The 11924-nt window shown below is 57.3% G+C and overlaps 1 protein-coding gene across 2 annotated transcripts in view; it reads left to right on the top strand.

The window, feature by feature from the left end:
- The first annotated feature begins 487 nt into the window (after positions 1-487).
- Positions 488-11924, top strand: part of Adgrg1 (adhesion G protein-coupled receptor G1) — a 36634-nt gene continuing 25197 nt past the window's right edge. The window contains exon 1 of one of the 2 annotated variants that reach the window (XM_010638881.3): positions 488-604. The gene's annotated coding sequence lies outside the window, so the exon portion shown is untranslated. Of the gene's footprint in view, positions 605-6452; positions 6944-11924 lie in introns of those variants that run through there. The other variant, XM_010638880.3, reaches the window with a different exon arrangement.

Here is an 11924-nt window from a genome sequence, read left to right as displayed (position 1 = left end):
ACCATCCCTGTCCCTACCCTTTGCCTTCTTGGGTCCCCCTTTGTGTCCTGAGGGGCTGGACATTTTGAGTCCCCACCCCCCGCACTCCACCTTGGCTTCCCACTTCTGCAGGCCGTGCCTTCCTTTGATTGCAGCAGGTGAGTGTGGGCCTGGGTTCAGGTGGGGCCCAATTGAAGAGAAGAGGTGGGAAAAACACAGCAGGTGTTTGAAGATTGCAGATGGAAGCAAAACGTACCACCACCACCCCACAGCCCCGGGGGTGGCACTGGGACTCAGAGACAATGAGGGACCCCACGTTCATCCAGTAGCAGCTTGTGCTCTCTTCTCAGGGTACAGGTTCCAAAAGTCCAGCAGGGCTGAGGTGGCAGACGGGAGACTTAGTCCCCCAAAGCCAGGTCAGCAGGCCCTACAGGGAAACCCAGGAATGACAGGCTGGTGGCAGGCGGAAGTGGTGTAGCCAGGCAGGCGGAGTCTCACCTGGGCCAGGCTCACTGAGCGCCAGGACATGCTCTGACTGGGTGCTGGGTGCCCTGGGAAGACGAGGAGGAAGAGGAGGGGAGAGGTGGGACTTGCAGTCTGCAGAGGGGCCTGCCCAGACCTGGAGGTAAGAGGCTGCTGATCAAGTTGCGGACCGGGGAGAAAAGGTCAGCGGATGCGGCAGCCAGCCTGGCCCACTTGACTTTGGCTGACCCTGGAGTCCAGTTCATTGTCCCAAAGTTACCCGTTCGGTGCTCCTGGCCTCTTGAGGGTTCTGAGTGTCTTCAAGGGGAGGGGCTGAGTAAGTTGGCCGTGCTGGTCCCCCTTGCTGCTCAGAGTGTGGTGGGCCGTCATCCTGGCATTGTGACAATGGCGGGGTGGGAGGTGTGTCCCTGTTTCAGAGCAAATGGCAGACCCTGAGGACAGGGGTGCAGCTGGGACCCTGCACCTGGACGGGGAGGCAGCAAGCACACACACACCTGGTGCCACCTGCCTACCCCCCACATCCTTGAGAGAGCTTGTTTCTTCCTGGGATCCCATGAGAAACCGGTTTAGGAGCAGGTTGGCCTGGGTTGTTTGACTTTTGACAAGGAAGGAGGTAGGCAGCCTTTCTGCAGGAGTTGAGGAGGCCAGGCCCAGGATTGGGGGCCAGTGCCCAGCTCCCTTGTTCCCTAGCAGTGCAGTCGTCCCTGCCCTGGCTGCACTGGGCAGGAGGTGACAGTCAAATGGTGCCACCCTCTGTGGGCCAAGTCTCCTCTATGGTGGACAGGGAGCTGTCAGGAGGAAAAGGCCAGGGCTGCCTACTGTGGCCTTTGGAGGACCCTGCTTTCCTTGCCTGGCCCCTTTCCCTGACTGTCCCAGAGCGAGGTGTGGGGGCAGTGGTAGGGGAAAGTTTGACAACAAACAGTGGAGCCCAGCCAGATGGGGGGGCAAGTGGGGAGCTGGAGATGGGCGGGCGCCTGGTGTCTTCCTGCACCGCCTCTACCAACTGGGCACCCTGGGGGCATGTGGGCAATGAAATGGGCCCCTATATTCCCTCTGTGAGTGAGGTGGTCCCTGCTAATGAGTGGCTGTCTTCACTGCTCCATTATGCATCCCGCGCCATCTGTGCCCCAGCACTTAGGGGGAGACCCTGGAGGCTCCCAGCTGCTAGGGCAGAGGTACTGCAGAAGGCTGTGGTTCTGGGAGGTGTTGGGGGTGTCTCCTGGGGTGGGGTGCTGGGTGCTCTGTGGGATTTTTACAAATAGTTAGAATTCTAGCTCTTTATTTTGCCAAAAGTGTAGCAGCCCTGTTTCCAGTTAAGAAAATAGAATCCCACAGCCCACATTCTGTGCTGGGCACCAACTCCCCCTGACCCCTGGCGTGTGTGTGTGTGTGTGTGTGTGTGTGTGTGTGTCTGAGATTCAGGACCCTGTGGGAGGTGAAACAGAGCAAATTACCTGCCATAGTGGCTTATGCCTATAATCCCAGATACTTGAGAAACTGCGGCAGGAGGATTGCAAGTTTAAAGCCAGCCTGGGAAATTTAACAAGACTCCATCTCAAAAATAAAGGCAAAAGGGCTAGGGATGAGGCTCAGTGATAGAATGCTTGTCTAGCATGCATTAGGCTGGTTCAATCCCCAGTACCACAAAAACAAAAATGCAAACACACGAGTGTGTGCACACCCACATACACACATACACAGGAAAATGAAGCAAGTCCTGCCATCTCACATGCTGTCCCATCTGTGCGTGGCCACTGAGCCACTCTGGGCCTCATTTGCACCCATGGCACAGGTGTGACGATGCCTCACTGCCTGGCCAGAGGCACCTGGCCCAAGACAGGTGTCAAGCAGTTGCCACTCAAACCTCCCAAGCCAGGACTAGGGAGCCACTGACAGAAGGGACGCAACTGTCCAGCAGCAGCTGGGATGGCCTGGGTGGGGATGCTGGACGGGTCCTCTCGCCCAGAAGAAGGGCTCCTACAGAGGAGTCAGAGTCACTTCTGCTCCCACCCATGGGACATTTGTGCTTTAAAAGAGAACCCAGGATGCTGAATCCCAAGATGGGAGGGTGGCAGTGAACTCTCACACTTCCCAGGGACCCTGGATATAGGCAGTGTCCCCACCACACCCATGAGAACACTGAGGCTCAGAAGGGTCAGTTAGGACCATCTGATGTCAGATCCCACAGTGGGCTACTTGGGGACTTTGGGACAATGTCAGGAGGAATCCAGATGGGTGAGGAGAGGTTCAGTGACCCCAGGCAGGATACTCTGAGCAGGGCACTGGCCGGATCCCTAGAATCCACCTGAGGAAGGGCTGCACTGTGGTCTCAGAAGCCCCATCCTGGCCCCAACCCCCTAATATAGTCTCACAGAGGAGCCCAGGCCCCTGGACGCCCCACCCTGCACACTGTGAGGGGCCCAGTCTGGCAACCATGCATTTGGGCTGGAGTAGTCTTGTTCAAGGTGAAACTCAGGGGCTTTGGCGTGGCCAGTGACCTTCCTTCCAGGGCAGTTCTGGCTGTCAAGTGCCCTGGGGGCTGGGCTGAAGGTCAGACATTCCATCACGCTTAGGAAGAGATAGGCCATGCCCCTGTCTACCTTTGTCTCCGGCAGCTGGGCACCCAGGCATGCCCACCTCCTGGGAGGTCGGCGGGGGTGGCTCTTGGCGGCCCAGCCAGCCCGAACCTGTCTAAGGAGCTGCATTTTTTTTACTGGACCCCTTCCCACAGGGTAGGAACAAGGTGATCATGGGGGAGGAAGACTGTGTGCAGCAGGTCCAAGGCCACTTCTTGTTGACCTGTGATCAAGATGCCACTGGACCAGAAAAAGGGTACCAGGGGAGGAAACAGTCCTGAAAATCAAATCCTGGCTCCAAACCTGTGTGAACCCAGGCTGTCCTCTGGCCTCTCTGAGCTCCAGTCTCCTCTGGCCAGTGGGGCAAAGTCTCCTTGGCAGGGCTGTGACAGAAAAGGCACAGGAAAGGTATGCAGCAGGGACCCATGGGCTCCAAATCTGGAACTCTCAGGGAAGAGGCAGAGAGAGGATAGGGCAGCTGCCAGGGGTGGGCACAGGGGCCCCGCAGGGCATCTGGGCATCTGGGGAGTGCCTCCTCTCTGACCAAAAGCACCAGTGTTTTGAAACCTGCAGGGCAGGTTGGAGTGGGCGGGGCACCTGCCAGCCCCACCCCCGAGGGAGCCACTGGGAAGAAGACTGTCTTGGAGCTCCTAATAAGGTCTCAGACACCAGAGTGGACCTGGGCCATCTCCCCGCTCTGTTGCCAGGCCTTTTATTCCAGTTCCACCTCTGGAACTGGCATCAGCTCTATGCACCCCAAGCCTGGGCTTGAGTCCCCACCAACTGGCCCAATAAAGTGGCTCTCGCCATCCTGCCTCTTGGCTGTATCAGGCTTCTTGCTCTTCCATGCTGGAGGCTGGGGCTTGGTGGGGGAAGCGGGCCTGGGCACAGGGCACACAGCTCCCTTTGTGAGGGCGGCTGAGTCACATGGGCACCGCCGTCCTGCTGAGCCCTGGGGCAGGCGCGTAGGAGACAGCGGCGCTATCACGGGGCTATGCTGCCCCCACGCTTGTGGGCAGGAACCTTTCCCACGGGAATGAGCAGGGAGGTGGCTGAGAGCATTGGCCATGAAACCTGCCTCTGGCTCACAGGCTGCTGACTTTGGGAGAGTCCTCCTCCCTCTGGCCTCAGTTTCCATTTGTGCTACGTAGACCAAGCATCCCTGTTTTGTAGAGGATATGGATGGCAGAGGGCTCTGCAAAGTGTAAGGGGATGGGTCTTTGGCCCTTACACTGACCTGATGGTAATGATGACGTTACTGATGCTCTGTCAACTTTCCTGGTCTGAATGGCAACGCCATTCAGGGTGTTTATTCTGTGCCAGGCCTGTGCATGTACCCAATAGGCAGTGCTATTTATGTCCTTACCTGACAATGAAGGATGAGGGGTAGAGAGAGACGCTTGCTCAAGTCACCTGGGTGGCAGAGCCTGGAGTGGAAACCACTGGGCCAGAGTCCAGAGTCTGGGTCCCCACCTTCCAGCAGCATTGCATCCTCTCCTCTGTCCCTGAAATAAAAGGACATCTTCAGCTTTCTGTGCTCTCACGTCTAACACTGGCCAGTGACAGACCTTCTGTGGGCCAGCAGAGCCCTTTGCTGCCCTACAAGAGTCTCCAGTGCTGTTGGAAGCAGGGGGACACAAGTCTCCCCCACATGCCACAGGGCCACCCCCATTCGTGGTTCCCCAGGGAAGCCTTCCCTGTTTCCACATCTGTACCCCAGGATGCACTCCGAGCTTAAGGAAAGTTCTGACATCCTCCCTCTCTGTGTCCCTACTCCCAGCCCTGATCTGGTCCTACTCCAGCACTCCCTTCTGTGTCCATTTTCTTCAAGGCCCCAGGTGGACTCCGTTGCCCATCCTACCATGGCTCCTTCGAGCGTCTGGAGTCAGGCCCAGGATTTGTCAAGATTTACCAGGTAGTACTGGACCCCCTGGCATCTTATTAAACAACAGCCTCCGATTTGGCAGCTCTGTGGAACACAGCTGAGGCTGCCTCAGCTACCAGCTGGCAGGGCCCCAAAAGATCAACCTTGGGGAAACTGAGGCTCAGAGGTGGCAACCTGCTAGCATTGTGGCATGTCAGGGACACCTATCCCTTCCTGGATAACTCACTTCTGCCCCCTGCTTTGCCAGTCCCCACTTAGGCCCATCTCTCATGTCCTGGCAATAAGGCAGGACCCACTGTGACCCTGATACATGGGCCAAGTGCCCATTATGGCATCAAGTGGGCACCTGCCACAGCCTGGACAGCAGGGATGTTACTTTGAAGAGCACAGAGTGGAATTCGGGGGGCGCTGGCATGTACTCCATGTCTGTACGCAAAGGGTGGCTTTATTGCCCTTCCTCCGCTTGCCACTTGATTTGGCCCAGGCTGGTAAAGGGCTTAGCTCCCCTTCAGCAGACCTGGCATCCTAGGCTGCCTGAAAAGTGTCCACTGGCACTGCCTGCATGTTTTGTGGGCAGCTTAGCCAGGCTTTCTAGAATGCAGACCCCAATGGGAGAGGGGGAAGGAAGCAATCTTAAGTTCCCAAGCACCCTCCCTGTCTGGAGGCTGATTTGTGCATGGTTAGGAGAACCTTCCACCTCCCAGCTGTGTGACCGTGGGCAAATTGCTTCTCTTCTCTGAGTTTCATTTCTGTCTTCTTCATTACCACCTTTCTGGGAAATATTTATAAGGTGGGTACTTAAGGAGATGGAGTGAGGGAAGAGGCTGGAACACAGTAAATGGTGGCTAAGTGTAATCGGTGCTCTTATTACTGTTATTATTGCTGTTGTTGTCTCTGCCCTCATTATGTTGAGAAATCCTCTGAGCAGTTAGGACTTGGGAGTCATTATCTACGTTGCACGGAAGCCGGCACATGGTCATTCCCATTCTACGGCGTCAGGTCCTCCAAAGCTTCCCCACCAGGCTCTAGAGGGGTGTGAACTTCAGCTAGGGGAGGGAGCATCTGTCAGTGACAGAGGAAGGGACCGGAACATTAGCCTGTTGCCACATTCGTCTCTGAGCTTTTGGAGCCACTGGAAATGACGTTCACTTGGGCCTCAGTTTCCCCTTTGGCTTGGGAGACAGACTAAAGAAGGCCGTTTCCAGAGGGCGCTAGGCTCTGAGGATCTAGAAGTTGAGTCTTGGAAGGTAGAGACTTGCCTGGGGAGCCATGACTTGGGCTCCTTGGCTCAGAAGGACTCTCAGTCTGTGGTCACTTGAGCATGGCCTCCCGCCAGACTGACGAAATCCCCTTCCTCCTGACGCACCTTCCGGTCAGCACCGGGTCCTAACCACTGCCAGGCTGGCTGGACTTTCCTTCAGGAAGGGCTAATGGGGGGCCAGTGGCAGCATCGAGTGGCGGGTTGCCATGGCAACCCTGGCCTCTGTGGGAACTTCAGGGAGAACAGCCCCGAAGGAATAACAGATTGGGGTGAGGGGGCAGGGTCCCCCTGGCCCACATCTGACCCTGAAGTTCGGTAGCTGTATCCCTAGATGGGGGTCGGGGAGGCTGAGGTCTCCCTTTGCCCGGTGCTGAGTCATGGGCATCCCCCAGGGTCATAGCCTCAGCTCTGCCCCCCTCCCTCTGAGAAATCCATGACTCACTGTCAATCCTGTCATCCCAGCCCAGCCAGTCAAGGAAGGAGGAGCCCGGCTGGGGCAGGAGGGGTGCCCCACAAACACAGCCAGCTCCTCCCGACTCCTTTCGCACTGGCTGCCGCCCTGCTCTGCCTGCCGCAGGAGAGGCGGGAGAGGGGCCCCGGGCCTCCCACGCTTGCTGGCCAGTCGTGCTCCCAGGCAGCAGGACTGGAGGTAGCAGGTTGAGCCTCAGAGGTGGACCTGGCAAGGTGGTCCAGGCACTTGGTCCTTCACAAGACCCCCGACTGACACCAGCTACCTGGCCGGAACGCGGCAGACAGCAGGTGGGAGGAGCGTGTGTGTGTGTGTGTGTGTGTGTGTGTGTGTGAGAGAGAGACAGAGAGAGAGCAGGTGGGAAGAGCGTTGTGTGTGTGTGTGTGTGTGTGTGTGTGTGTATGTATGTGCGTGTGTGTTCTTGTCCTCTTATGCAGAGGGTGAGGATGGTAGAGGGAAGGGGAGCTGGGGGTCTCAGTACCTCACTGGGCTGGAGCCCAGTGGAACACAGCTGTGGAGGGCTCTGTAGAGCATAGGGGGCTCAAAGAGGGTGGTGCCTGGGAAGGGGAAGGAGTCCAGGAGGAGTGGAGCCTTTCAGAGCCACTGGTCATTTGTAGCTGGGGAAACTGAGCCTCAGAGGGGTATAGTCCCTGGGCCGAGCAGGCTGGGGCTACTCTCTGGGCTGTGAAATCACAGCTTTTATTGCACAGATGGGAGAACTGAGGCTCTGAGAGATCACACAGCCAGTCCAAGGATGGAGGAGGTGCCATAGGGGGCAGGGTAGGGAGCAGTCAGCTCCCCATACAGCTGTCTTGGGGGCCACAGTTGGGGTCCCTGTCAAGCCAGGGCAGTTCAGGTCTTTGTTACCTGGCAGCAAGGTCTGACCAGGAGGCACCTAGGGTGTGAGAATTCTGGGAACCAGGGCAGATAGATGGGAAGCCAGGCTGAGGGCCATGAACCACCAGACTTGGGTGGCCGTCTGCTTGGGACAGATGGGCTTTCCTCCCTTTTCTCCTAGGGGAAAAGCAAGGGTTCTCACCCTCCCCATTCCCTATCAGCACCAGACCTCAGGGTCTCCCAGGGGCCTCATTTCACTGAAGTAGATTGGGATGAGTCAAGGCAGGGCCCCTCTTGTCCCCCTGTCCCCACCTGGAACAGCTGTGGTCGGGATTAGGCAGGTGGGTAGAAATCAGTTTTGTGCTTCCTTTAGAAGGCAAAGAGTTATTTATGTGAACATTTACTGAGCGCCTACTGTGCGCGCCGCACTGCCTGAAGCATGGCGGTAAATCAGGCAAATAAGATTTGTTGGAATTTGTGGGTAGCCCAGTCCCTTCCCCCTCTCCACAGGTCCCCAGCATCATGGAGTTGGTTCCCTGGCATCAGACTGTGAGAAGGAGCAGCTATGGTCAGTAGGAGCCATAGACTGCTGGGTACCCCCAGCACCAAGCTGGTAGGCCTGTGGATTCTTCCCATCTTGTCCTAGAGGGAGACTAAGTCTTGTGTCAGCCCTGACTTCCCTTTGTACCTGAGGTACAGCCCCACCCTGGCCAAAGCACCACTTGTCTGACCTCTGCCCTGGGCCTCAGTTAATGCCATTGGTACATGGGTATGTGCGGTGGGACTTGGCCCCCGAGGATGCCTGGTGGGGCAGAACCCTGATTCCAGGTGTGGCTGGTGAGTGGGAGGCTGTGTGTGCGGCTTGCATTGTGCTGTGACTTGACTGCTCTAGGTAGGGGCCGGTCCACCCCAGGTGACAGCCTCATCTTGTGAGGGACACAAACAAGTCAGTTTGATTGAGGAGGGAGATAGGCTGCCCAAGTTCTGGGAAAAGGAGGGCGCTTCTGACCTTCTCCTTGAGGACCCCCAGGCTGCGCCTTGATGACAGTGGGAGGGGAGCAAGGTCCGATGTGCGTAGGAGTTCGGTTGGGGCATTCTGGGCAAATGGCTCGGGAATGATGAGAGCTGGAGGGCACTGGATGGTGATGGCATTGGAGGTCAGCATGGCCTCTGGAGGGGATTTGGTGCCAGGCTGGCGAGTCCCAGTCTGCTCTGCAGGGGGAGCCATGGGGGAGGACTGAGGAGTGGCTGTAGCCAGGTCAGGTGGGTGCCCAGCAGGAGGGGAGGGCAGGGTGGGCTGTGCTGTGGGTTGAGGCCTGAGCTTTGGAACAGGTCCTGGCTGAGGGGGAAGAGGGAGGTGGCAGCCCAGCCTTGAGGAAGGGCAGGGAGCCAGAGCTGGGCAGTGGCCTCGTGTGTTGTGCGAGTGGCCTTCTGAGCATGACACAGGCAGAAGGGAGAGCGGGAAGGGACAACTGTGAAACGGGTCGCTCCATCCTCGGCAGAAGTCGCACGTGTGTGGTGGGCACTGTGCCTGTTTCAGGGATCCAGAGTGGGCTTCAAGGTGGCAGGGGAAGGGGCAGGGCTCTGGGAGAGGCCACAGAGGAAGCAGTGGGAGGTGGAGGAGGGGCGACTGGGGACATGTGTCCACCCAGACCTGGACCCCTGTGCTGCCTCCCCATCCCTGTCCTTGGGGTGGCTGTGTGGACCCCGCCTTCTGACTCACAGCAGATGGGGGCATCATGTGAGCACACCCGGCAGCCGAGGGTGACCAGACTCCAGGGACGAGGCAGATGGCAAATGGGGGTGGGGCAGGGCGGGCACAAAGGGGCCTCTCAAATGAGTGGGGTGGCCTGGCTGGCCTCCACCTCCCAGCCTGCTTTCCCCTGAGCCATCCCTTGTTCCATGCCCAGGTCCTCCTGCCCCAGCTGGGGCTCCTGGAAGCCCTTGGGGAGTCTTGCAGATTTTGGGGCCAGGCCTGGGCTGCTGGGGTGAGGGGATACACTCTGCCCACTCCCCTGCAGGCTGGCACTGGCATGAGGTAGGCTGAGACGCCTCCCCAGGCTCCAGAGTCTCCAGGATTCCTTGGTGGTTCAGCCTGGGCTGGAATAATTCTGCTCCTTCTGTGATCTCAGATTCTGCTGGGTGCTGGTCTCTGTGATTAGCACACCATGCCCACTTTAGAGATGAGGACACTGAGGCAAGGAGAAACGCACAGAGTCTGGGGGTCCTTTTGCCTCTCCCAGAGGGATGAGGCTCCTTGGCTGGGCTGGGCACTGTGCTGGGTGCCAGAGGACACGAGCCCTTGTCTTGTGCCCCTTCCCTGCCACTGCCAAGCCCATGTTTTCCTAGGACAACAGGACCCAGAGAGACAGCAAGGCCAACTTGCCTAGAAAGAACCTTGAAGTCGTTCATCTCTGGCTGGGTGGGCATCGGGGTTTATGCCTCAGTTTCCTCATCTGTAAACTGGCTAGTGATTACATTTTCTTCGGGGAGCTGTCATGAGCAGTAAGGGATTTGGTATGGGGAAGTGTTCAGAAGAGCATCTGGCTGTCTTTCTTTCTCCCACTGGATAGGAGGGCACATTTTGTCATAACTCAGGAGCTCTTCTTCCCATGCCCCCAGCTCTTTGAGAGCTGGACTCCAGTGATACTCGCCTCCCCTCTGCCAGCCTGATCTGTGCTATGCTAGGGAGGTCAGAGCAGTGGACACCGAGCTCCTGGGCTGGCACCAGCTTAGGTGGTTTTAATGAGCTTGGCAGTTCCACGCAGACAGAGCTAAGACCTCAGCCCTGCAGGAGCCAGCTGCACTCTGGAACTAGCAGATGGTCCTCTCCGCAACCCTGGGAGATAACCCGGGCGAGGGTGCACTTTCAGAGCCGGCAGCTCTGGTTCCTGGAAGGGTCCGTGAGCCTGCAGCTAAGGGCTCCAGGCTGGCTTTCCAGGCAGGGCTACTTTATCTCCAGGATGAGCTACCATGAGATATAAAGCCACCTCTGCTACCTCTCCGACCCCCACCCTGGTCTCAGACTGCTGTCCTCCGTCTCCCAGTCACCCCCATCTGGGTCTTCAAGGGCCATGAGGGAAAGTGGATGGACACTGAGGACTTGGGTCCTGGCACCAGAGGTCACAGTTCCTCTGGGCCTCAGTCTCCGTGCCTGTAGGGGGAGATAAAAGTAGTAGGGTCAAGGCCAGAATGTAAGTTGCACACACTGTGAAGTCTGTCCTCAGCAAAATGTGTGGCTTCGAGAGTCTCCTGTGAGCCTTGCTCAGAGTTTTATCTCAGTGGAGTGGGTGAGACGCAACTAGGCTCAAGTCCTTGATAAGTACCTTCAGCCAGTGGCTACTTTCTCTAAGGCTCGTTATGTAGGCTACAATACGGAGATGAAGAGTCCAAAAACTCTGAAGAGCTAAACGAGAGCCCACAGGGATTAACGGAGAGACAGCATATAAGGGATAGTGCAATGCAGACTCGCTCGCAGCTGTCCCAGGCCTGAGCTTGTCCATCTCCACCTCAATTCTAGTACCATCCTCGTGTAGAAGACCGTGTGCTTCCTTCTCATAACTTTTCAAAGGAGGATGGTAAAAGTGCCTTAAGAGAGTAAAGGAAGCCGTTAGATTTTAAGCACTGAGTATTGTAAGTGCCGTTTATTATTGTCACTGTTCTGGGCCACCACCCAGCCCTTTCTTTGGGGAGCAGCAGACTTTATTCTAGAGCCACGTCCCACACTCTCAGGATGCCACCGGGAAAGATGCTCACTCCAGAGTTCCCATCTGAAGGACATGCCCATCTGAAGGGTCTTGATCTGCTGGTCGAGTTATCTGGCCTGGGGATCCCTTCTGCTCCCTGTGTCCTGAAGCCTTATTAACAGACTGAGGGTTCACCACTCACCACTTGTAAGCCAACACCTGGGAGATGAGAGTTGGTGGGAAGAAAATCAGGTGATTTCAAGGGCTGGCCTCCTGGAAGAGGGGCTGTTGTCCTCAAGCTCTGTCTTGGAGGACTCGGGTACAAGATATGTCTTTTACAGGGACGAAAGGAGGTGCAAACTGACGATGCGCTGCGGAGGCTTTCGTCATCCAGAGTGTGTGTCTCCTTTTCCCCTCACTCTGGTCCGAACTCTGCAGTTGACTGTGACCTCTGGGACTGGTCTCTGTAGCTCTGTAGATGGACACACCACTTCTCTGCACTTCTCTGGGCTGAGCAGTGGCCTGTGGTCACTCATCTGCTGGGCTGTTTCCTTGGCCCCTGGGGGCTGGGCTGAGTGGCAGAGCCTCCTGGGCTCCTGGCTGAGTCTGGGCCTCAGGGTGTGGCTCTGTGGCTGGCACCCTGGGTTTCTGAGCCTGTAGCAGGGGAACAACTGCCCAGACCCACCTGCCTCCATGGTGACGAATGTGTGGGGTAGATCCCAGTGCCTGACGGGGCAGCTGAGTCACA

Source organism: Fukomys damarensis, unplaced genomic scaffold (assembly GCF_012274545.1).
Source record: "Fukomys damarensis isolate Sample0158 unplaced genomic scaffold, DMR_v1.0_HiC HiC_scaffold_32, whole genome shotgun sequence".
NCBI lineage: Eukaryota > Metazoa > Chordata > Mammalia > Rodentia > Bathyergidae > Fukomys > Fukomys damarensis.
This window is presented reverse-complemented; position numbering and strand designations above follow the sequence as displayed.